The following is a 26,086-nucleotide window of genomic DNA, read 5'->3' on the forward strand; positions in this document are numbered from 1 at the left end:
GAAAAGCCTAGGAGTGATGGATTAGATTCCTGCAGTTATTGCTACTCTATTTTTGCTACCATACTGGATATGCAGATGTTTTTCCTTCCTGGCTGATGACATGCTGAAGTGGGATGATAGCAAAACTGGAGGAATCTACGAAAGATTTTGCTGAGACACATAATCAGGGCAGCACCAATCAGCAGCAACTCGAGACAGATGTAATAAAGGCAGGCTGGGGGACAGCTGATTTCATGCCAGTATAGTTTTCTGCTGAGTCACAGGTGGGGAGAGACCACAGTGGGGAAATCCCCTAAAGTTTTACAATTGACCAAAATGAATGGCAAAATAATATTTCACAACATAATGACAACTGTATGAACTAGACAGTAAAAAAGTCCTCTATTAGTGTCTTTTGATCTGTTTGTTCAAGAATCATATACCTTTGTGAGAGAGAAAATTTGGAGCTTCCAAGATCTATTGTGTTCAGTTTTTTGCAACTATTCAAGTTTTGGGCCTGGCACTCTATGAAACCTTTAGAACCATCTTCTAAATTACTTGTAGTATCTTGTTCAGCCAGACAATGTTACTGAGAACTAGACAAACATTAAATCCTAACCCTAAACTGAATATTAATTTTGTAATTTTATTCAGTGAGAATCAATTACCCCTCCAACCTTCCTCCCTTGAATTTCCTCAATAGGCAGAATATTTATATAACAATCCTCTTCGTTATGAATTCCTTACTATTCTTTTCAATATTGTCTTGATGGGTTTACAAAACAATTGCTATGTCTGATTAGTCTTGCAAAGATGCTAGGCTACCTGTTCCCCACAACACAACACAACACAACACAACACAACACCATATCCCCCTACACAAATGTATGAACCTACTGTAATTGTACTACAGAAAAGAAAGTATGGTTTACGTTTTCTGATCTGCAGTTTATTGGGTTGTCTTTTTTGTGAAGTAGGTGATGATGACTTTGCTTTTTACCCAATTAAATAATCACACTATATGTATACAGTAATAGAGAAAGAAACTTTTAGCATTGTAATTCAGGGCAGGGAAGCACATAAAGTTCAAAATTTAAAGTTCTAACACAGAAGACTAGGATCAAACACATGCTTGGATCAAACTGAATATTCGCTCCTTTGCAGATTTGCTTCTTGTTCAAAACGTAATGTGTAATGTTTCCATCATTTCCTCTGCCTAAATTCCATGTAATTCTGCTTGGGGGTGGAGGGTGGGGGAAAATGTGTAGCACCCCATCAACAGATCCAATTACCACTTTGGGAAACAATTTTCAGATTGGACCGTGGGGAAAAGAGTAACTTTTTCTCTCTAGCTTTGCCTTCTCCTCAAATTGCTGTTGCTGGGCACTCTGCCCCCAAATGGGAATGAAAAAAGGGGGAGGAGGAAAAATCTTTTAACTGTCAGAAATTGATTTTTTTTTAATATTTGGAAAACCAAAGAGTATAGAATAGAATAGAATTTTTTATTGGCCAAGTGTGATTGGACACACAAGAAATTTGTCTTGGTACAAATGCTCTCAGTGTACATAAAAAGAAAAGATACGTTCATCAAGAATCATAAGGTACAACACTTAATGAGTAAATTTCCTTTCTCTAAAAATCACTGTTCATGTATCAATTTAAAAAAAAAAGGGGGGATATAGGGAATCCATAGCTCCAAAAGATATCCCTGATCTGGATAGATTTGTAAATTTAGCTAGACCTAGGAATGTCTGGCAAAGTAGATGATTCTTTCCAGTTTCACCTAAACATGCCAAAGGTGATTTGATGTATTCTACGCAGTCCCTAAACTGATTTCACCTGTATTTACCTAGTCCAGATGCAATATCTTACATATTACAGTGTTCTGCCAGCCTTTCAAAATTGTTTAGGGGACATTGATTGATCAAATAACTAGGATCTGACAATTTATCTCACACAGTGGAGTTAAATGAGTTGCAATCAATATCTCCCTTGGCTGGAATCCATGTGGTTCTAGCCATCATATACACCCCATATGACAGGGATGAAATGAAGATCCTTTTCATCAAAAACCCAAGACCTCCCAAGGAAAGGGTCTCCCTGCTTCACTTCTGGATTAACAGCATAAGAGCTTCATTACAAAACAAGACTAATCTGTGTTGGGCTGCTGTAACTTTTCCAGCTGAAGAGTTGTTGTGTATTGAAATGACTTGATGAAGAAGATGCTTCTTTGTTAATTAATTGATGGATCAGATGAATTAATGGGTTTCCTGGGAATCTCAGTGGATGTTTTTAATTGCTTTCTTTTTTTCTCCCAAGTGCAAAAATTTATTTTTTCCATATTATGTTTGCTTTTCTTTTAGGTTTCTCAGAGAGAGATAGAAAACATTTAAATATATTAATCCTTACATATATTAAGGGTGTGAATTAGGTTCTATAAGGCAGTATTTTTAGTATTAAGCAAAAATCAAGGACACGGGCATAACCTCAAGCTGACAGGAAGGAAGTTCAAAAGTAATGTTAGAAAGTATTGTAAGTGAAGTAGTGGAAGCTTGGAAGCAACTTCCTTCCAGCAGAGGTATTGGATCAATCATCAATAACTGAGTTTAAACATGCTTGGGATAAACACATGTTTATCATCCAACAAAAATTAAAATTAATTAAATAAATAATAGTAATAAAGTAATAAATATATAAATTAAAAAAACCCAGACCAAACCAAAATCAAACCAGCTTTCTGTTTCTATGAGAAAGTGTGTGTGTGTGTGTGTGTGTGTGTGTGTGTGTGTGAGAGAGAGAGAGAGAGAGAGATGGGGGTGGGGAGGTCTTCCTTTTCCATCCAATCCTCTTCTTGGGATTTGAAATTCCCAAAGGCCAGTTGCTGGCCTGCAATTCTGGGAATTACACTACAAATATACCTGGAGGAAGCTAGTAAGAGAACACTGCTATAGATGTGCTTTTAGCAAAGGGTGTCACAAAGGTTTAAACAGGGACACCTGCAGGATTACACCTCCATGTCCAAAGACCATTATTACAGTGCTATAAAGCCAAATGAAGCAACTTTCTCAGGTGGCAGTTTTGGGGTGTGTGTTTGTGTGGCAATAGTAATTGTCCCTTTGAGTGTCACTTACATGTTCTTAAGCTACTGACGGTTGACTGCAGGTGTGCTATGCTACTTTAGGCAGCACTATATTTTGAACTGATCTTCTGGGAAATTAAGCTCAGGCCTACTTACAAAATAATACTGATCTTGGTCTTATAATGCATGACTGAGAATGACAAATGTTACCCATTTTATATATACTGATCTATATGTGACTTTTATTATTTAAAGTAGAAAAATAATGAAGACTACAAGCTGACCTCTTTGTTGCCCCCTCTTTCTGTTCAAAGGCTGACTACAGTTAGGAATGAAAAGGTCTCTCCTGTTCTATTCCTTCTGGCTTTTTACCTTTAAACTGGATTTGTCTTTCAAGTGGTCACTTGGGTATCTTCTTCCCTTGTTATTCATATCAGCACCTTTCCAATGTGACTATGGAAGCGATGTTCTTGCTCACATAAACAAGTTACATAGTGGTTGTAACTTTCCCCTTGCCCAGAATTTCAAACTTGTTTTATGTTGTTACGATCTTTCTTGTTTGGAGAACAATTAGCTTTTTCTGTTTAAGACAACAAGCTCCTACTAAAGTAATCATGTAAGAAAGTAAAGTTGCAATATTTATCTTTCCTTTTCAGGGATGCAAAGTACAACCAGAAATATATCTTGGACATATAGAAAGGAAAATATTGTCCCACTCCAATCATTGGCCTCTATTGACTAGTTGATATTTTATTTATTTATTTATTTGTTCAACTTGTATGCCACCTTTCTCCGAAGACTCAAGGTGGCTTACAATGCATTTAAAAACCATATATAAAAACATTAAAAATTAAAACATTAAAAACAATTAAAACCCATTTACACCATTCATGGCCGGATTTCGCCAGATCGCAACAGCGAGATCAACGGCCCCAGGCCTGCCGGAAAAGCCAGGTCTTCACCGCTTTTCAGAAGGCCAATAGGGTGGGGATGGTCCGGATCTCAGGAGGTAACTGGTTCCAGAGAACTGGGGCAGCCACAGAGAAGGCCCTCCCCCGCGGGCCCGCCAGCTATCCTTACTGTGATTGGCATATGCCTAGGAAGACTCTATGATTATCACATGGAGCCCATAATCTGGTTTTGTTTTTATGTTTTCACTAACATAGTAGGGCTATAAGGAACATTAGTCAGCTAAAAAGGAAACACAGTTGTGGGATTCTTTTTTTCTTTCAAAATTAAAACAAAATCCAATTTAAATTTCTAAAGTATGTTTTCGCATTTCTTTCCAAGCCAAATTATTCCTTATTTGAAAGTCTTTTCCCCCCCTTCCTCCAACATTTTATAGATATTTAAGATAATATGATAGGTAGAGAAGAAATAGAACAGTACAACCACTTTTTAAACATTCAATAGAGAATCACATTAAGTTTTATTAAGGAACGTAAAATGGATTATAAACAAGTTCCCTTAATATTAGATTTCTGTTTTTTTTTAAAACTGTCCTCCTAGTAGATTCCTCATAACTTACATTTTACAACGTATCTATAATCTGCCAACACTTGCTTTCTCTGGCACTAAATATATATTCATAAATGTGTCAGTCTGACGGTGGCAGGTTTTTCTAGGGTTAGGATTCTAAGCTTCCCTCAGTTCTATTATTCCACTCACACTGCCCCAATGTCTTTTTTCTCACTTTCCCCTCCCCTCCCCCTGGAATAGAAATAGAGAGGATGTGCCCAGAATTACCATGCTTTGAGTGATGGTTCCAATACTCCATTACCACATCATTCTAAATTCTAATACTGTCTTTTGTTTGTGAAGCCCTCAAATCTTTCTTAGGCCCTGGGAACAAAGCTATGGTGATGAAGCAGGAGATATCACTTGAACCTGGAAAGAACAAATAGCCTTCTCCTAAGCTTGGGAAACACATGCTACCTTCATATTTTTATGCTTCTGAGCCCAGAGGCAGAGGAGGTGTCAGGAGGTTTTTATGATCATAGATTCCTTATGATGTGAAGATACATTGCTTTTCTTGATCATTTACAATAATGTATAATAACTCTGCTGAAGATGTTACCTAGCCTGGTAACAGAACATTCAGAAACCAACCCACGAGTTTGGTGAGCGAACCTTCATCCTCAGAATAATTAAGTTTTATAGTATGAGTTCTCTTATTTGGCTATGGTTAAATGTTGGTGTTTGGAGATTTTTGATAGGGCCTGCCTGAAATTTGCTACTCTGTGCTCTTATCTCAGGGGTGAAATCCAGCAGGTTCTGACAGGTTCTGGAGAACCGGTAGCGGAAATTTTGAGCAGTTCAGAGAACTGGCAAATACCACCTCTGGCTGGCCCCAGAGTGGGGTGGGAATGGAGATTTTGGAATATCCTTACCCCAGGAGTGGGGAAGGAATGAGGATTTTCCAATATCCTTCCCCTGGAGTGGGGTGGGAATGGAGATTTTGGAATATCCTTCCCCCAGGAGTGGGGAAGGAATGGGAATTTTGCAGTATCCTCCCCCAGGAGTGGGGTGGGAATGGAGTTTTTGCAATATCCTTCCCCCAGGAGTGGGGTAGAATGGAGATTTTGCAGTATCCTTCCCCTGCCATGCCCACCAAGCCACACCACGCACACCAAGCCATGCCCACAAAACCGGTAATAAAAAAAAAATTGGATTTCACCTCTGTTTTATCTGTACTATTTTTATTTTGCTATATGATCCTATCATGTTGATAATGCAGTGTTCGCTCTTTCTTTTCTTATATGCATAATGAAAGGTTGTTAAGTTGGACACTCAAAGATCAGAGCTTGTTAAAAAAAAAAAAGATGGTAACTTAAGTATTGGAAGCTTATTAATGCTACTCACAGCAATATCCATCACATTGAGCCAGAACTAATATGATAAGGGGGCTGGAATTTATTTATTTTTTTAAATGAAGAATAGTTGGAAGCATTGAGTATGCTTTTACTGTGAAGGGAAAGAATGTTTAAGAAACCAAGATACCTAACTTCAAGCATCCAAAGGGATGTTATATTATGTTAAGAATGGGCAGAATTATCCACAGGTCTTAACAGAAGACCAGAAGAAACAATGCTTTACATTACAAGGTTGGGTTGGACATAGAAAAAGAACCCCCAGTGGTATGGAGTTATTTAACAATAGAACAAATGATCTTAGGAGGTTGTACCTTTTTATACACCTCCTTCTTTACTTCTGGGTAAACTTTTGCCAGCTATGGTGTGTAATAGTGGGTTTCTGCACTGAGCAGGCAGCTGGACTAAATAATCTCCAAGGTCCCTTATGTCCTATGAATCTATGATGTTATAGAGCCATGATGGTGAACCTATGACATGCGTGCCACAGGTGGCACGTGGAGCCATATCAGTGGGCATGTGAGCTCAGCTCCAACAGCTGATTTTCGGGCTTTCCAGACCCACCGGAAGTTGGCAATGGGCCGTTTCCAGCCTCCTGAGGGCCTCTGGGGTGGGGGGTGGGGAAGGCCGTTTTCGCCCTCCCCAGCTCCTAGAAAGGCTCTGGAGCCTGGGGAGAGTGAAAAACAGGCCTTCTGGTCCCACCGGAAGTTGGCAATGGGCCGTTTCCAGCCTCCTGAGGGCCTCTGGGGTGGGGGGTGGGGAAGGCCATTTTCGCCCTCCCCAGGCTCCTAGAAAGGCTCTGGAGCCTGGGGAGGACAAAAAATGGGCCTACTGGGCCCAACGTGCTATCATGTGCCAAAAGCAGGGGGAGCCCAGGGGGGTCGTGTGCGCATGCATGGGGGGATGGGGTGCATTGAATTATGGGTGTGAGTATGCGTGCATGCAACCCCCCGGGCCCTCCCCCGCTTTTGGTACGCGATGGCAAAAAGGTTAACCATCACTGTTATAGAATCTGGAAGCCTGTAGTTTATCACAGTTTCTAAACTCTTTCCTAGGTTGTGTTGGACAACAGGCTAACTTGGTCTACTTAACTATTGTTGAAGAAATTACAGCTGGATGGGTCCACAACTACATAAACATAAATGTTTCACAAACCACTGTAGCTTCCATTTGTACAATGGATTAGACAAAAAGAGAGGAAAAACTACATTTTGGATTAGTATATTATGTGAATCTCATCCTTTGTCTTTTTGAACTTATGTCTCCAGAGTGCATGCACACACTTCTTTTTTTTTGCAGAAATACATGTTTGTAACATGAGTTACATGGGTAAACTAACCAAACCATGTGTTGTATCTCAAGAGGTCACCTATGTATCCAGCAGTTTCCCTTATTTTGATTAAATAATTTTAAAAATATCATGCTGAACAGATGAATTAATAAATACCTACAACTACTCTGTAAATGTAAAACCTTAATAAATTGCATTTGCTTCATCAATACCTTCTCCTTTGTTATATGTTATCTCTACATTTAATTTAAATAGACAATTGATTTATTTTTCAGTTGCTTATAGCTATACGGATGAAATCTAAAATAGAAAAACAGAATGGAGTAGATGTGGATGTTGGGGGTTGGAGGACAACTTATTGGAACAGAAACTGAAATATCATAATTAGTCAATAGCTTTACTTCACCTAAATATCATTTCCAACATTTATAACTTGATGTAATAGGATATTGGGACACTATAGAAAGCTTAACTTTTTCAACATTTTACTGTTTAGATTGATTTTTTTGCATTCAAATTCAAAGGGTTGTAAATATGGTGCACTGTTTACTGAAACATGTGAACCTAAAAGTAATCTTAGAGTAGAAGATAGAATTCTGGACTGTACCCCTTGAGACCACAAGCAGGGGCATTTTTTTTTTTTTTGCCTTTCTGCTTTATGAAAAGCTCCCTTGGTGCAGTAACTAGAAAGAGAGTTATACTTTCCTCTGAAGAGCTAAATTGATGTTTCATATGCAGAACTAATATACTATTGAGAAGCATGCAAATGAGTAGAAGAGGACGATGGAGACCAGCAACATAGCAAGATCTGACCAAATAGAAATCTATTTTCTGCAAAGTAAGAAATATGGTTGTTCAGATTTGGGGAGGCCTTCATATATTTTTTCCTACATTTTGGCTCCGATCCATAACAACTCTATTCCTGTTGTTTAAATGACTGAAGGAAAAGGCAAGAGTATAATATTTGTATTATAAGTTATTCTCTAGGCCTAATTTTTTTCTTCAAATCTCTTTTTTCACACAGAACTTTAGAGCTTCTAAGCTTCTTTTTTCTGAATAAAACCATAGTTTCTTAGTTTAAAAAATGACTTTTTTATTTTCATCTACTTTCATGATTTGTTATTGGTCTGAAATCACTTATTTCTTTTTGTTAAACTGTCAAATGTTTGATTTCATTTAACCTTCATCCTCTACATACTCAATATAAAAATCTCTCCACGAGAAGCTTCCTGTATATCAGTTCAAGCAATTGATTGACATCAAAGTGAAATACTTTTATCAGGGAAACAATTTGGTAGGAATGTAAATCAGGTCCTTGATGTCCTACAAGGAGTTGGACTGACTATCCTGGACCAAGCTAAATTAAAAAAGAAATGCTAGGGAATTCCTGGAAGCTTGGCATTCACACAAATTAGCCATCATAGAGATTAATGTGTAATGGAATACTGGGACACAAGTATAGAAAGCTTAACTTTTTCAATATTTTATTGTTTGCATTGTTTGCATTTGCATAATTATACACCATGCAAAAAAGACTAAAAAAAAAAAAAGCTAAGAAGGAAAAAAAAAAGACCAGAACATATCCTCTCAAGCAATCAACCCCAAATAAGCAGGAATTAAACCAGACAAACAATGAAGTATAAAACAATACCCTTAATAAGGAAGTATCATGAACCTCTACCAACGATGGCAGGGTAAGCTACTTTCTATAAAAAGGGAGCAAACCCCATACTCATTATCTCTGATGATGTTACCTAGTTATTATTATTAGCGTATGGCATTGTTACAGTAGCCAGAAGACCACAATACAATTGCAAGGTACCAGCCCAGTTATAGGAAACACTTGTATGCTTCCCAAAGTGCGCTACAGGAGGGAGAGCTGCCTTCGGACGAAAGACAAGAGGCTCTTCCTGCAGCATCATCCTCCCTTCTCAGAGTTGCCTTGCAAATGGGTGCCACAACTAGGAAGGTTAAGAGCCATCAGGAAGCTGACTACCTGCATAGAGACCAGTTCATCTCCCCACTGAAGTGGTACCTATCTACCTACTTGCGTAGAACATGCTTTCAAACAATTAGATGGACAGAAGCTGAACCGAGTGATAGGTGCTCACAGGCTGCCACAGAGAACTAAAGTTTGAACTGCCAGGACTGACACCATCTCCAATGTCACTAAGCTACAGAGTCATCACGCCTGTTTTACTACCTAGCAAACAAGCTTAAAGAGCACCAGGGTCTCCACTGTTGAATTTTGAGTTATATATATTCGGTTTTGTTAGAAATCTACTAGTTTGTCTTGCAATAAATGGGCATTTTGCAACTGACCATTGTGTTTCTGTACCATGCTCCCAATGTTCCAAATATGGGGTTGTGGGCCTCCATCACCATCTTTAGCTATTTGGATCATCCTTTTTCCTGACCAAGTTCCATTCAGGCTGTTACACCAATGTTCAAAGCAAAGCTATGGGTAAGGGTGTGTCTATCTTTCTTAGTAGTCTATTATGTATCAGTCACCACAATCAAAGGCCTGTGAACTACTTGTAGGAGGAAAGAATGGCATGGCTGAGCCCGTGGGGTGAAAACTACCTGTGCAGCTAGGTAGTTATTATTACCAAGACCTACATTCCAGTGGACACCTGTTCCCATTTCACCCTTGTCTGTGCAAAAATAAGTAAATGTGCAAGTGTCTTTATTATCAAGTGTAAAGGAAAAAGGAAGATAAAAATGAAATAAACTCTGTTTATTTCACCACCTCTAAACCTATAATAGCATGAGGAATGTGATAAGGGAAATGAACCTTCCCCACTTCCCTTCTCTACAAGACATAAGCTTTACAAGTGATAAATAAAATTATATGTTTTTTTAAAAGAAAGAATGAAAGCGTAAAATTCCTTTTGTTACTCCAAGTTGTGACATATGAAAATACAATGAATAATGAAAAAGAAAAATACAGCTGTTAAATTCATAGAAAAGCAATTTAAAAAAGATTTCCCATAGAAAACCATAAAGTACAATTAAAGTTTATTATTGGCATGGCCTTAATTTAGAGGAACTTTGTTATAAAGTAGTTTCAAGTTGCATAAAAGCACACAATTTACTCAGCATGTACAGAGAACATAAATATCTGAAATAATAACCACCAGAGAGAATAACTGAACATCACATGGAAAAAGAAATTGAACAGTATACTGTAATTCTTTGTTAACTTTTACCTATTCCTGTAGAGAATAGATGACCCTTGGACAAATGATAGTTTTGTACGATTTTTTTTAGCTAGCAAATCTTGTTTCCTGCACAGTACAGCTTAAATTGGGGGCTAATGGGATATAATAAGGCCCCCAGCTTCCAGCCTCTTATTTAACCATGTCTGCTCAACCTTTGAAAAACCAAGTCATTGGGTTTTTTTTTTTTTTTTTTTTTGCAGCAGGAAGGAAGGGTTGCCAGGATCTTTGTGTGCATATATGCCAAAAGTCCTGTGCATTTGCTTGAGAGAAATATAGTTGAAGACTGAACTGGCCACTTGCTGTTAACCTGAGGAACTGGCAGCAGTGAACAGGAGGGTGGGGGCTTGTCCTCCATTCATTAGAGAGGAGAGTTTTGAAGATGGAGTAGCTTATTTATCTTTTTCCTCTTTTGACTCCTGTGACAAGGAATTCTTTCCAGCTTCAGAGTGGGTTAATCTCAGGTGACAACATTTCCTTATTCTCTGACATAGAAGCTAAGTAGAGTCAGACCTGGTTATTAGTTGGATGGGAGACTATCACAGAATTCCAGAACTATAAAGGACATTAGGAAATTGAAAAAAAAAAATCCTGAAAGAGGCAGTGGCAAGCAATTCCACCTTGGTGTGAAGAACAATATTGAGAAATGGCCATTTGGTAACCCCACACTGAGATTGAGAAACTTTATCTTATCTTTGGAGGGTGTAAGAGAGATCTGAAGAGTATGACAGCCTCCTAACCAAAGACAATCCCATTTTTGATTTTGCTGCAAGGAAAATCTTATGAAGCATCATCAGTGCAATCCAGGGCAACCTAACTGGCCAGCCTCTTCCTTGTAAAGCAGTCAGCCTGGCTAGGTGGCTCACAGCCTGGCTAGGTGGCTCAGTGGCTAAGATGCTGGGCTTGTTGATCAGAAAGGTTGGCAGTTCGGTGGTTCGAATCCCTAGTATAGGTCATCTGCGTGAGCAGGGGGTTGGACTATATGACCTCCAAGGTCCCTTCCAACTCTTACTGTTATATAGTTGTTAACTGCTTCTTTCTATAATTCTTCTGGTTGGCTGTAGGGTCCATATCCTTGCCATTGTAGTGCCTTCCTCTTGCTTTTCCAATCCTTTTTCCTCTACTGTTATGAGAATTTTCTTAGATTATAAATCTATAAGTAAGAGCTGTCTTATGGTAGCTGTTTTAAATTGAATGTATGTAAGAGGATTTAGGAGCTTTATTGAATGACTTGAAAAGAAAGCTAGAAATGCTTAGCATAACTATAGTTTGTATGTAAATAAATTCCACTGTTGAATATGGATGTTGTATGTAGTTCATGGAACAAGAATTCACTGCTGAATGAATCATGTCCCACCCTTCCCCCGTCTGCTGAAACTAAGACACCCTTTTTTTTAATCAAATGGTCATCTATCAAGAAGAGAAAGCCTAGTGTTGCACTAAAATAATTGACAGCTTGATAGCTGTGAAACAATTTCACTCCTATAAAATGCATGGCTTTTCCAATAACAGTAAGTGCAATAGGTAAGGTTTTATGGCAAGGCTTGCCTTTATGACAAAGATGATGGAGATCTAATTTCTGCCTGTAGCCACCTGAATTTCTTTTAGTCTCAAGCTTGCTGTCCTTCAAACGATTGCTAATCCAGTCATTTCTTCCATGAATAAACGAGCTATGAATATGCATATCAACCAGAGTGGAGCATAAGCTATACTGTCACCTTACATCCAGAAGGTCATGAACATAAATCTTCTCAGATGCTAATATTTCATCTACTTGGGCTACGTATCGAGTTCCTTTCCAGTTTCCAAGCACAGTAAGAAAAAGAGATCATAATTGGTTAGAAGCTTTCACGTCTTTAGTCCCAAGTGGTTCTTTCTGAATGAAGTATGGAAGAAAGGGAGAGGGTAAAGTTAAAGAATGGGGTTAGAAAGAAATTAATATGCCAGACAATTGCTGGTATCTCATCAGTCACTTATGTGAGTGGAAATGTTATGTCTTTTCCAGGAGGCTGACAAACGAGAAATGGGAGTTTTATAAATTCATACATGACCCATTTAAATTGCCTTTCAATAAGCAAGCTCACATTCCTTCAGGCCACCCCCCCCCCCGCCAACCACTCTGTTTTCTACCCAGAGAATACATGCAACAAACTAGCAAGTAACTGAGATTATTGGATTGGTTTTAGCAGCTATTTGTCTTTCTCTTAAAAGGCTGGCTAAGTATAGCAGGATAGCCTTGGAAAGGTCAGTAAGGTTTGAGTTACAGCCCAGCCTGTCCCAGTGGTGTTTTCCTGATTCATTCCTCTATTTCCATTCTCTTCCTCATTTCTCTCTTGGCAAATTTAAATCAATAGGATTCCCCTCTTCCTGGACCTGGCTGGAATACAGAGCTCTTCCCTTTATTTTGCAATTTCCTCTCCAAGATGATCTCTGTCTCACTCCTGCATCAGGGAAATTTTTGGATTGAGGCTAAATCAGGAGACGTCTGGAAGTCTTTATAGACATAGGGCAATTTTGCTGATATATATATATATATATATATATATATATATATATATATATATATATATATATATATATATATATATATATATATATTCCTTTTAATTCATAGGTATAAATGTGTGATATTTTTGCAATCAGGGTTTTTCCTATGTTGAAAGATGTTAAATGGCCATGGTGGGATGAAATCTCTAATCATCGCTTTCTGGCCTGTCAGACATTTTATATATATGTGTGTGTGTGTGTGTGTGTGTGTGTGTGTGTTTTTTTTTCCTTTAAGCCAGGTTTTTCCTACGTAACCAAGGTTTTTCTGCAGCCCTAGTATGTATGTGTGTGTATATATATATATATATATATATATATATATATATATATATATATATATATATATATATACACACTATTATATATGCAAAAAATTAAAATCTCGGGTGTTTTCCCACATCATTGTAAATAAGTTGGTTAAAATATTTAAAATCCTGGTTAAAATCCCATCTTATATATTATATATTATATCTATATCTATATCTATATCTATATCTATATCTATATCTATATCTATATCTATATCTATATCATCTATATCTATATCTATATCTATATCTATATCTATATAAAAGCAAAATATAAATTTGGTATAAAATAGTTTGTCATTTGTCGTGAATGCGACTGCTTGAGGGCTCCTGGATTGGTGCTGAAAAGCGAAAGGGAGCAGAATGCCCCCTCCCATATGTTGGGGTAGACCAGGTGTCTCGATAGAAAAACACTTAATATATATATTTCTTTTCTATAAGTCAAGAACTATCAAGAACTATCTTTAACACATCATTATTTTCCTCTGCATTAAACATTTACTTATGTTCTCTATATGTCACACATTTGCTTTAAACATCTGCACAATTGTTTCCATTGAGTTCAGAACCAGATTTGTTTGGATATTAACTGTAATGCAAGAAGAAGAATTATAGCTGTCTTCTTTCATAGATCATTTTCCCGTCTAGCCCTCTCTCTGATCCAATAGGGAGTCTCTTCATGTTCTTATGACAGGCAGTAAGTTTCTCCCCAAAGAACAAATAATATAGTAGCTTGTTCATCATCTAGGCCACTACTAGTTAACTAATCCTCTACATGAATGCAACTTTTCAAAGTTTGGACTGAGCATGTGAAATACAAAATGAGGCTACATGTAGATTAAGTTAGTTAAACATTATTCCCACTGAAATTAATATGATTTAAAGGGAACCTCTACTTCTCAGGACTTTGCTGCTATTCAGAAACAGCTCCTGGTCCTGGATGTTAGCTGACTGTGAAAGCTCACTTATTTCTTTCTGGTTCTGCTGCAGTTTATTTGCAAACACAGCAAAGTCAGCATTTTCTTTGCAGTATTGTAACTCTGCTGAGCTTGTGGGCAGTTAATTCTCCAGTTGGTGGGATTTCTTACCTGATCGCGCTTCCTGGCTTCGGGAGTCAAGGCAGCCATTATTCTCTCTCTCCCCCGCCCCCCCCCCACATCCCTCCAAACTTCAGCATCCTATTCTTGATGCAATTTGTAGGCTTTGTTTGCATGTGTCCTTCCCTTTTGGGGGAAAAAAAAAAAGGACTTGTTCCACAGAGTATCATTTCAGCTTCACAGCATGCAAGAGGCTATTGAATACACATTTCCCCATAGAACAATTCTCAGGTTTTTTTTTTTTTTTTTTTGCAAAGGGCCAAGCAAACAGGTACACCATAATATAGAATATGAATAGCAGTTGGCTCTTGCAATTTTTTTTATATATATATATATATTTGTATAGAATGGAAGTGAGAAGATTTTGTCCAAGCAATGGAATTTTATTCATTAGGTGTTTTTTTAAAACTTCTATTGTCCAGTAAGAGAGTCAGCTGGGTGACCTTGGGTCAGTCACACACTCTCAGCCCTGGAAAGGAGGCAATGGCAAAACACCTCTATAAAACCCTTGCCAAGAAAATTACAGCCACGGTGGCGCAGTGGTTAGAGTGCAGTATTGCAGGCTACTTCTGCTGACTGCTGGCTGCCTGCAATTTGGCAGTTCAAATCTCACCAGGCTCAAGGTTGACTCAGCTTTCCATCCTTCCCAAGGTGGGTAAAATGAGGACCCAAATTGTTGGAGGTAATATGCTGATTCTGTAAACTGCTTAGAGAGGGCTGTATAGCACTGTGAAGCAGTATATAAGTTTAAGTGCTATAGACTATTGCTACAGGAACTTTTTGAGGCAGTTACCAGGAGTCAAAACTGACAGGAAGGAACAGAGGGAGGGAGGAAGGAAGGAAGGAAGGAAATTGGTCAGTAAGTGAATACTCATTGGCTCAACCCTCTGTGTTCTCAACATATTGAAGTTAGCAGAAGCAAGAAAAAATGGTTTTATAGTTTTGACCATTTGACCAAAAATGTTATGACCATTTTTATAGTTTTGACCATTTGACCAAAAATATTATGACTATTTTTACCTGTCCCCCTTGTCCATTGTTCAGGTAATAGACCAGTGCAGTTTCAGGCAGTTTACTTTGTAACTGTTTTCTGCTTTCCATTAGGTTCTTACAGAAGTAGTACTACTGCTACTTCCAAAGACAAGTTTTGCCCTTTGATACATTTTTAGAGAATTTCTCCAAATCGCAGCTCATGAAAGGTTATACCTTTTAATAAAATTTACTAGTTGGGAAAGGTGCTACCAGACTCTTCCTGATTCTTTTCCTTCCTTCAGAGAAATTGTCCATCAAGATAGAATAGAATAGAATAACAGAGTTGGAAGGGACCTTAGAAGTCTTCTAGTCCAACCTCCTGCTTAAGCAGGAAACCCTACACCACTTCAGACAAATGGTTATCCAATCTCTTCTTAAAAACTTCCAGTGTTGGAGCATTTACTTCTGGAGGCAAGTCTTTCCACTGATTAATTCTCCAAAGCACCTGAGGGCAGGACAAGAAGTAATGGGTGGAAACTAATCAAGGAGAGAAGCAACTTAGAATTAAGTAGTGATTTCCTGACAGTTAGGAAATCACTACTTAGTTCTAAGTTGCTTCTCTTCTTGATTAGTTTCCACCCATTGCTTCTTATCTTGCCCTCAGGTACTTTGGAGAATAGCTTGACTCCCTCTTCTTTGTGGCAGCTCTTGAGATATTGGAACACTACTATCATGTCACCCCTAGTCCTTTTTTCCATCAGACTAGACATACCCAGTTCCAGCAACCGTTCTTTATATGTTTTAGCCTCCAGTCCCCTAATCATCTTTGTTGCTCTTCTCTGCACTCTTTCTAGAGTCAATTGGGATAAATTCCAAAAGGCTATTTAGTTGCAGTCCTAATGCTGTTCTTTGAATAGTAGAATCCATCTGAATAATAGGGCTGATTTGTGGTCTGCTGTATTACTAGAAAATACAGAGTAAGGTGCCACAGCTTACCCTATATTCCCATAGAAGGCCTTCTACCAGTAGTATTCCTGGGTACTGAAATATGCTTTTAAAATTTGTTTTCCAAAAAGAACCTATGAGTCAACTTGCAATAAAAAGAATAAACTTGAGCAGGTTTCTCAAATGTAGAGAAAGACAAGATGTTTTTTTTTCCTATCCTGTCATTACCTTTTGAAGGTGGTGTCCAAGATTTTCTCATACCCTTATATAAAATACTTAATCTATTTTTGGCTTACATTAAAGATAGAAAAACAGCATCTCAGTATCGAAAAGCTACTGGCTATATTACAATATTAGCTGTTAAGGTGTCTTGAAACTGCCAAATTATTATGGAAACTTCATAGTTTCCCCCAAAAGACAGTTTAACAATATATTTAGGCTCAATAACTGAAATGATCTAATGTTATAATTACAGTACAAGCAAAGGGGCCACTTCATTTTCATATGCTGCTATTTTTTTTTGTTTTGATTCAAATGTGCATAATAAAAAAAAGAAATGGAAATTAAACTATACTAACATATTTGATTATCTACTCCGCAGTAGTTAAGAGAGGTGCAGTGGTGGGTTGCCCCCGGTTCATACCAGTTCTATAGAACCGGTAGTAAAACCGGCGGGAGGCTCTGCCCACTGACTCTGACATCATCAAAACGCTTCTGCGCATGCGCAGATGCTTCTGTGCATGCGCAGAAGAGCGCATGCATGCACGAGCAAAGCGAGCACTTGCGTGGCCCCATTGCGAATTGGTAGTAAAGGTAAGTAGAACCCACCACTGGAGAGGTGGTATGATTTAGCTAAATAGAACCAAAAGATATCTGGATGTTACTGGCAGAGGGCATAGTAGAAGACCAAGCTTAGATGTGTTGAAGGGAAACCTCTCTGCCCAGAGAGAGATTTTTAAAATATTAAAATATGGGGATATAGTTGGGTTTTTTTTTTTAATAGAATCAGTTTTTCAAATATATTTTTTCTTGATGGAGTGGGAATGACATGGCTCCTCATCAAAATACTTCCTATCACCTAGAAAATCAAACCAAATCATATCATATCAACCTTTATTATGGCCATTGATCAGCATAAGAAATAGAATAGAATAGAATAGAATAGAATAGGATTTTTTATTGGCCAAGTGTGATTGGACACACAAGGAATTTGTCTTGGTGCATATGCTCTCAGTGTACATAAAAGAAAAGATACGTTCATCAAGAATCATAAGGTACAACACTTAATGATAGTCATAGGGTACAAATAAGCAATCAGGAAACAATATCAATATAAATTGAAAGGATACAAGCAACAAAATTACAGTCATTCAGTCAAAAGTGGAAGAAGATGGGTGGTGGGAACGATGAGAAGATTAATAGTAGTGCAGACTTAGTTACTAGTTTGACAGTGTTGAGGGAATTATTTGTTTAGCAGAGTGATGGCATTCGGGAAAAAACTGTTCTTGTGTTTAGTTGTTCTGGTGTGAAGTGCTCTATAGAATCGTTTTGAGGGTAGGAGTTGAAACAGTTTATGTCCAGGATGTAATGGGTCTGTAAATATTTTCACAGCCCTCTTTTTGACTCGTGCAGTATACAGGTCCTCAATGTCATTATGTCATTAGGAAGAAATATTAAAATTTATATAAATGAAAAAGCTAAAAATAATATAAGATAGAAGGTAGAAAAGGTAGAAAATATGAGAGTCTAAAAGAAACTTTAAAATCTCTCTCTCTCTCCCTCTCTCTCCCTCTCCCTCCCTCTCTCTCTCTCTCTCTCTCTCTCTCTCTCTCTCTCTCTCTCTCTCTCTCTCACACACACACACACACACACACACACACACACGTCTTTGGGTCAATGGACTAGTCCCTGCAGTTTTCTTGGCAAGATTTCAGAAGTGGTTTGCTGTTATCTGCTTGCTAGGGCTGGGAGACGGTAACTGACCAGCCTGCTTTTTGCCTAAAGCAGGTCTTGAGCTCATAGTCTTCCAGTTTCTAATCTGATGCTTTAACAACTCTGGCTCTCAATATACATGTCTATGGAGATTCTCAGTCATCCAGGTCATGGTTGTCCCAAAGGTGCTTTTTCAAGAGGCAACTGGACTTTCTGTTTTTTTCTTTGAAGACATTTCACTTCTTATCCAAGAAGTTTCTTCAGAGAAACACCTTCAAAGAAAAACCAGAAAATCCAGTTGCCTCTTGAAAAAGCAACCCTTGGGACTCTCAGTATACAGTATATAGAAGGTATAAAAGATGTAAAGGATGTACATCTTACATCCTTTTACATGTTACATGTAAAAGATGTAAAAGATGTGATCTGCTCTCCTGTAAAAAACCTAAAGTATATGCAAAGAGTGAGAATCTAAAAGAAGAGGTGGTAGCATTTGTAGGGTACAGGGGAACATCAAATATTAACCCAGAGACTAAGTCTATTAGGTTAAAAAGCACACAAACATTCATCTGGCAGTTCCCATATTAATGCCCTTTCATTGTACATAAAAAGCAGGGTTTTTTTTTTCAGTTTTTTCAGTAGACAGCTACAACAGCGGAAGAAATCTATCTTCTTCATAATCTGCCTTTGAGCTACCTGGGAATATCTGGATGGTTGCCATATGGCACAGACAACTCCTTCCATGTCAAGCTCTTGTGGCAACAGTATGCAAATAGTTTGCCATTAACGTCTTCTGGGATTTTTTTCTGTCAATTTTCCAATCTAGCGATCAGTCTTGGTGTTTCCTTGTGGTCTCTTGTCGACAAAGTAAGTTAGTTAGTTACAGACAGTTTATTTATTTGTTTATTTCGAGATCAGCCAAAGTCAGATGTTGCATAACCTGGCCAGGAAATTGACACAAAATGCTGAATTAAATGATGATGTAGTTCCCAATGCTTTCATTTTGAGTTTAATGGGAATTCAAGGAATGGGAATGGTTTGCACAAAGAATGAGTTGATCTTACAGCCGATTCGGAGATCAATGTATTTTCCCATGAAGTCACTGAATACATGAAGAAAAGTGTACATGGGGTCAGTGACAGAAAAATGCTCCAAAGAATAGTCTATGTGTTATGGGTAAGGGAGGAGCTGCTTAAGGATTAACCTGAGTATAGGGAGGAGCAAACAAATAAGCAGAGAATAAATTTAAGGACTCTTTGGAAAACCTATGTTTTTCTTTTAAAATGGGCCTTGATACTACAGATGTTGAAACATCAAACTATTTTTTAATTGAACTTGGTAGACTTGATAAAAGACATTTCTAATGGATGTGATTTCATGAAATTAATTATATAAGCCCTCAGAAAACAGGTCTCTGCATGTCTACATCATTTGATTTGCTTGTCTATGATACAATTGCATGGCAGTCAGACATGCAAACTGATTCTGTAGAAAGGCACTGTGGTTAAGGAGATGTTCTGTCTGCAGTGTCAGAGGCCATAATGAATAGACCCATTGTCATAGATAATCAGTCAATTACTTGATGATAAATGTGCAGGCAAGAACCATGCACATAAAACTACCTTCTTTTACTTTCATAGTAATTTCAGCTTCTAGAATTCATATAATTAGGATGTTCTTCACATTCCCCAAGTGTTACCTACTGAGGATCACTTGAGTAACATGGTCAGAGAGACGAATGCCGCAGCCTTCTGGTGACATAATTTCAAATAAATATTATTTTAATAATTAATATTATTATGTAGAGATGGGAAATACCTCTGTAACCAGAATATGCCCTCCCTCCTACTTTCTAGCCTTTGGGGACCATGTTAGTGATGCTGTTCTTATATTTCTATGGAGTGAGTCAAAAGTCTGCCTCTTTGCATGGTTAAGGTGCAAAATTTGGAGAAGGTTTGGAGAATTGCTGCACCTATTTGCATTGCATTTTTTAAAAAATAGCACCTAGATTCTTCAGGCTAGCGTTTTGGTGGAATAGGGTTAGGGTTAGGATTAGGGTTTATAGTCTGATATTATAAACATGAGACTGGCTCTCAGGCTGTCTGGTTTAATTTTATAGAACATTCTTATCCCTTATTGATATTATATTTTATTTATTTATTTATTTATTTATTTTATTTTAAATTTATATACCGCCCTTCTCCCTGAGGACTCAGGGCGGTGTACAGCCAGAATTAAAAAACATGGAATACAAATATTAAAAACAATTAAAATATATATAAATTTGGCCCAAAATTAAAAATACAAACCAAGTAAAACATTTAAAATTTCTTCTTAAGCCAGCCCGGCTTGCTGGAAAAAGTGGGTTTTAAGGGCACGGCGGAAGGCGCTAAGGTCTTGGATATCACATAAGTTCATTCCTATATCTAGAATAAGGATAACTTCTAATTTTTTCCTAAGGTTTGTTTGTAATTTCAATAATTACTTGGACTTTGCTTTATTATTTTTAAAGTCAATACATGTGTACATCAATTAAAGTTTTAATTAAGTTGATAAAATATCTGGGTTAGTTTGCTTTATAGTCTACAGCATTAAATTTATGATGGGTCATACATATCTGAGTCACAGTTTGATGAAGTAATCAGGAGACAAATGTCCAAGTAGGAATTAGTCTATACAGTGTTGCAAATATGTGTGTGTGTATATATATATATATATATATATATATATATATATATATATATATATATATATATATATATATATATATATATATATATATATATATATATATATATATATATATATATATATATCCATGTCTGGTTCTTCGTTCTTAAATTCAAAAGGACTTATATTACTCCCCCTCGATTGGCAAAGCCCCAAACATTGTTCTATTAGTATTTGCAAATCTGGCCAAACCAGAAGAGGAAACATGGGATGAACTGGATGAGAGTTGCCTTTCTCTTCAGCATGACATAATCTTTCTTCCAGATGGGAACTCCATCTATATCCTTTGCAGGGCAAAAAAATTGGTATTATTTCATATTAAATCCAATCCAGGCCTAAAGCTCAAAACTCTTAGAAGACACCCTTAGTGATATGCTAAAATATACATTGGCCACTCCAAACATGAGTGCCCCTATTTCATTGTCACCTGTCTTGCTAGAATACCTCATTAGGGTTTCTTACTCAGGCCATGTGACAGGTCTATTTCATGAGCTGTACTGGTTGCCAATTGACTTCCAGAATTAAAAATGCTTATGGTTACCTATAAAGCCTTTTGTGACTTTTGATTATTGATTGTGAATCATCAAACTGATGTAGTTTCTTATTATAGTAATATATTTACATATCTATATTTAATATAGTTTATAATATTATAACTATATAATATTTATATAGATAATCTTGTACAGGATAATCTATTACTTCAAGTCTTCCATCCGTGCACTTATCACTACTACAGTTGAGTCCATTCACCTTGCTCCTGGTCACTCTTTTTTTTATTTATTTCACATTTCTCATAATTATAGACTTCTCAGGAGAACACTTTGTAAGAAGCCCTGAAATGCTACTTAATTGGGTGGCCCAAAACTAAAATAAAAATAAATAAATAAAAATAAGCAAGTGTTGCGACACTAACATAAAATATTTGTTTTGTTCTCAGCAATGACAGACAATAATGCAGTGCATGTATAATGAAGAAATGACACTAAACAGAAAAGAAAGTAAGATGTATGGGTGTTTCTTGATTTTTTACAACGCATAATAATTGTCTAGAATTCTAGTAATGTAGATTTGAATTATTGGAATCATCAAGTTCAACCGATGGAATTGCATCTACATGGAGGGAAGTATGCAGTGGGGTATCCCAAGACTCTGTTTTAGGCCCGGTACTCTTCAACATCTTCAATGATTTGGACAAGGGGATAAATGGGGAACTCATCATATTTGCAGATGACACCAAGCTAGCAGAGACAGCCAACACTCCAGAAGATAGGCTTAAGATACAGAAGGATCTTGACAGACCTGAACATTGGGCTCTATCTAACAAACAGAAATTCAATGGTGAAAAATGTAAGGTTCTGCATTTCAGCAAGAAAAACAAAATGCACAGGTATATGTGGTACCTTGCTCAATAGTAGTAACTGTGAGAAGGATCTAGTAGTCCTAGTGGACAATCATTTAAATATGAGCCAGCAGTGTGCAGCAGCTGCCAAAAAAGCCAACACAGTTCTAGGCTTCATAAACAGAGGGATAGAATCAAGATCACGTAAAGTGTTAATACCACTTTATAATGCCTTGGTAAGGCCACACTTGGAATACTGCATCCAATTTTGGTCGCCACGATGTAAAAAAGCTGTTGAGACTCTAGAAAGAGTGCAGAGAAGAGCAACAAAGATGATTATGGGATTGGAGGCTAAAACATATAAAGAACGGTTACTGGAACTGGATATGTCTAGTTTAATGAAAAGAAGGACTAGGGGAGACATGCAGTGTTCCAATATCTCAGGGGCTGCCACAAAGAAGAGGGAGTCAAGCTATTCTCCAAAGCACCTGAGGGTAGGCCAAGAAACAATGGGTGGAAACTAATCAAGGGGAGATGCAATTTAGAAATAAGGAGAAATTTCCTGACAGGTAGAACAATTAATCAGTGGAACAACTTGCCTCCAGAAGTTGTGAATGCTCCAACACTGGAAGTTTTTAAGAGATTGGATAACTACTTGTCAGAAGAGGTGTAGGGTTTCCTGCCTAAGCAGGGGTTTGGACTAGAAGACCTCCAAGTTCCCTTCCAATTCTTTTATTCTAATCTAACCACATGCTCATGATAGGAACCCAACTAAAGTCTACCCAGCTTCTACCTACACAGTCAATGGAGGGAATCCATTGTGCTACAAAGAATTGACTTACTTTTGCACTTAGGAAGCCTTTCCTAATGTTTAGAATCTGCTGTCCTGTAATTTATTACTATTATTTGTACTCTCCAGATAACAAGGACAACAAATCCACATGGTTTTGGATTTCTTTCATGTGACACCCATTCAGATACTTGGAAACCAATCTCTCTCTCCCTCTCCTTCTCCCTCCCTCCCCTTGATTATCAATTCTAAATTTTGCTGGCTGTTGTTCACTGTTATCGTTATCTCTCACCCTGCCTCATAGGGCTGTTGTAAGAATAATGTGAAATGGGAAGAATTCTTTAATCCTTTAGAAGAAAGCAATGTGTAAATGTAACTTTTGGATAACTATTATTAGTGCTTCAGGAAAAAACACATTCTTTGATCTATAGAAAAACATGATTATCTTCAGAATGCTATTCTGCCCCATCATTCAAATAAGTTGCTTGTATAACACATGATGGAGTAAAAGCACTGTGATTAATTCATTTAATAATGTATTTTTATGATCATATCATCTATATTTTTATGGTCACAAACATACTTGCAATAAAACCTCACATATTTTTGTGGAGTTATTTTCTTAACCACTTAGAAAGAGGAACTAACATTCTTTTTACAACTTCAGCTACCTGGAATCAATGCAGTGTGAGCTTCAGCTTGACAAGCAATAGACATAATTATAGACAGATGTTTTAGTTTGGAGTAGTTTTAGTCCTCAGTGTAATATTGGCCCAGTGATACCTTCAAAACACTGGGACAGAAGTTCAGTTCCTTATTCCAAATAACAAAATGATTCCCCCACATTTTTATTGGCACTTTCTTATCGCTTAGTGAAACTAAGTAAAAAAGAAATGCTTTTAAAAATTTGCACTTACTTTTCTTATGAAGTGTATAAATGCTTTTGTCTCCCAGAATAAGGGGGGGGGGGAGACTTAGAAAACTGGAAAAACTAGACTGCAACTAGAAAGCATTTTTTTTTTTCAAGGAATATGCAGACATCATGAACTGGTTCTGTAACCTTATGGAAAATGTGAAATATCACCTATCATCATCAACTGGAAAAAGGAGTCAAATTTAAGTATGTGTAAATAATGAACTGAAAATTTAGGAATAAGTCATCACTTCACCATTGCAAAAGCATATTGTACAATATACAGGTTCCTACCCAGAGCTATTGTTGGTGCTAAGGAGAAGAGATTAAGGAGCCTATTATTCAGTGATAGAGACAAGTATGACTTTTAATTAACTGAAGCATCCAGACCAATTGCTTCCCTTATTTTCTAGCTTCTCTCTGCTCATGAATATATAGAAATAAGTTTTAGCTTTAAATAATATGTACACACACACACACACACACACACACACACACACACAGAGTTTCAAAAGTTATCAGGAAGTATCATGTAGGATATAAAAATGTGCTTTGGTAAATTGTTATGTTGGTATTTTGAAAAAAGAGTTTTAATAGGTATTGATTCTATAGATGATCCCTTCTTTTTAAAACGTATAAAGGTTCCCTTCTTTTCTCTTCTTTTCTCCTCTATTTTTGACAATTTGCCATTGTATTTCATGGGATTTTCAGGATCATAGAAAACAGGTTTTGAAAGTGTTACTTTCTTACAGTCATTTTAACCTGCATTCTCCTGTTCTTGAATTGGCTGAAAAGTATATTGAGATAATTTGCAGTGTCCTCCACTGATGAGCTATAATGTACTGAGCAGTGAGGCCAGACAGTGAAATTGTCTTTACACGTATAATATGGGATCATTTCAGGGTTGTGATGAGTGGATTCCTTGACTTCAATTAATCTCCATAATATGGGATGAAGAGGAGCTGGAGAGCCCTGGGCACCCGCTCTAGCTTTCCTCCCTTCCCTTTTTCATTGAATCCATGCAACCAATCTTGGGTGTATAATAGCTGTGCATAAAAAACACAAAAAAACCCATGTCTTGTGAGTTGGGATAGTTCCATTAAACATAAGTTCTTCCAGCTCACCTCATATGCTGAACCCATCAGTTGGTTTATTCATTTATGTTTTTGACATAGGATTATAGGACCATAGGTCCTGGGAAGTCCAAAGTCCTAAGGTTTAAAAAAAGAACGAAACAGGGCAAATCAAAAACTAGCAGAGAATTCGACTCTGCTCAAGCCTGTTTTCTTACCATGCAAGCCAACATTTTTGTAAAGAGCAGTTTTTGATGAAATGACACATCAATATTCATTAAAAAAAAATTTAAAATGTCACTCTTTAGGGCGACCAATATTTCTTTTTCAGGACAAGGGACTTCTAGTACAAGAGGTGTGGTCTAAATGAGGACATCATGAGGACGTATCTCTTCAAAATGGTTAATAAGTCAACTACATGCTGTGGGTAGAGTAACATGCAGATAAGGGATGTATATGGCTTGAGGCTATGACCCATCCCATCATTATTTTTAAAGGGAAATGAGGTAAAACTAATGTGCAGGAAATTCATTTTTCTTTGTTTAAACATTTCCAAAAACTATATAGTGGTAATTTTAGCATTAAGCTTAAATCTCTCTCTCTCTCCCTCCTCCTCTCTCCCTCTCCCCTCTCCCTCCCTCTTTCCCCCTCCCCCCCTCTCTCTCTGTCTACAACTATAACTTCTTAACTTAACAACTTCTGCACTAGCAAAACTCATAATTAGCTGGGTGACCATTGCTTCCACAATTCTGAAAAGAGGAAATGTTATGCTCAACTAAAAAAATCCCTTTATTGCTACAAAATATCCCTTTTTGGAGATACTGTAATAGTTAGTGAAACAGTTGAGAATAAAACAAATTTCAACTGGGAAATTTCTGAACCTCTTCCTCTTCCTCCCCCCCAAAGAAAGCTGTGAAGCAAGACTATGCCAGGAACTCAAAGCATTACCATTAGCTGCAGTAATAACATTATTTAACAATAATTGATAAAAGATATGTTGAAT

Source organism: Pantherophis guttatus, chromosome 3 (genome assembly GCF_059756535.1).
Source record: "Pantherophis guttatus breed Tessera chromosome 3, ASM5975653v1, whole genome shotgun sequence".
NCBI lineage: Eukaryota > Metazoa > Chordata > Lepidosauria > Squamata > Colubridae > Pantherophis > Pantherophis guttatus.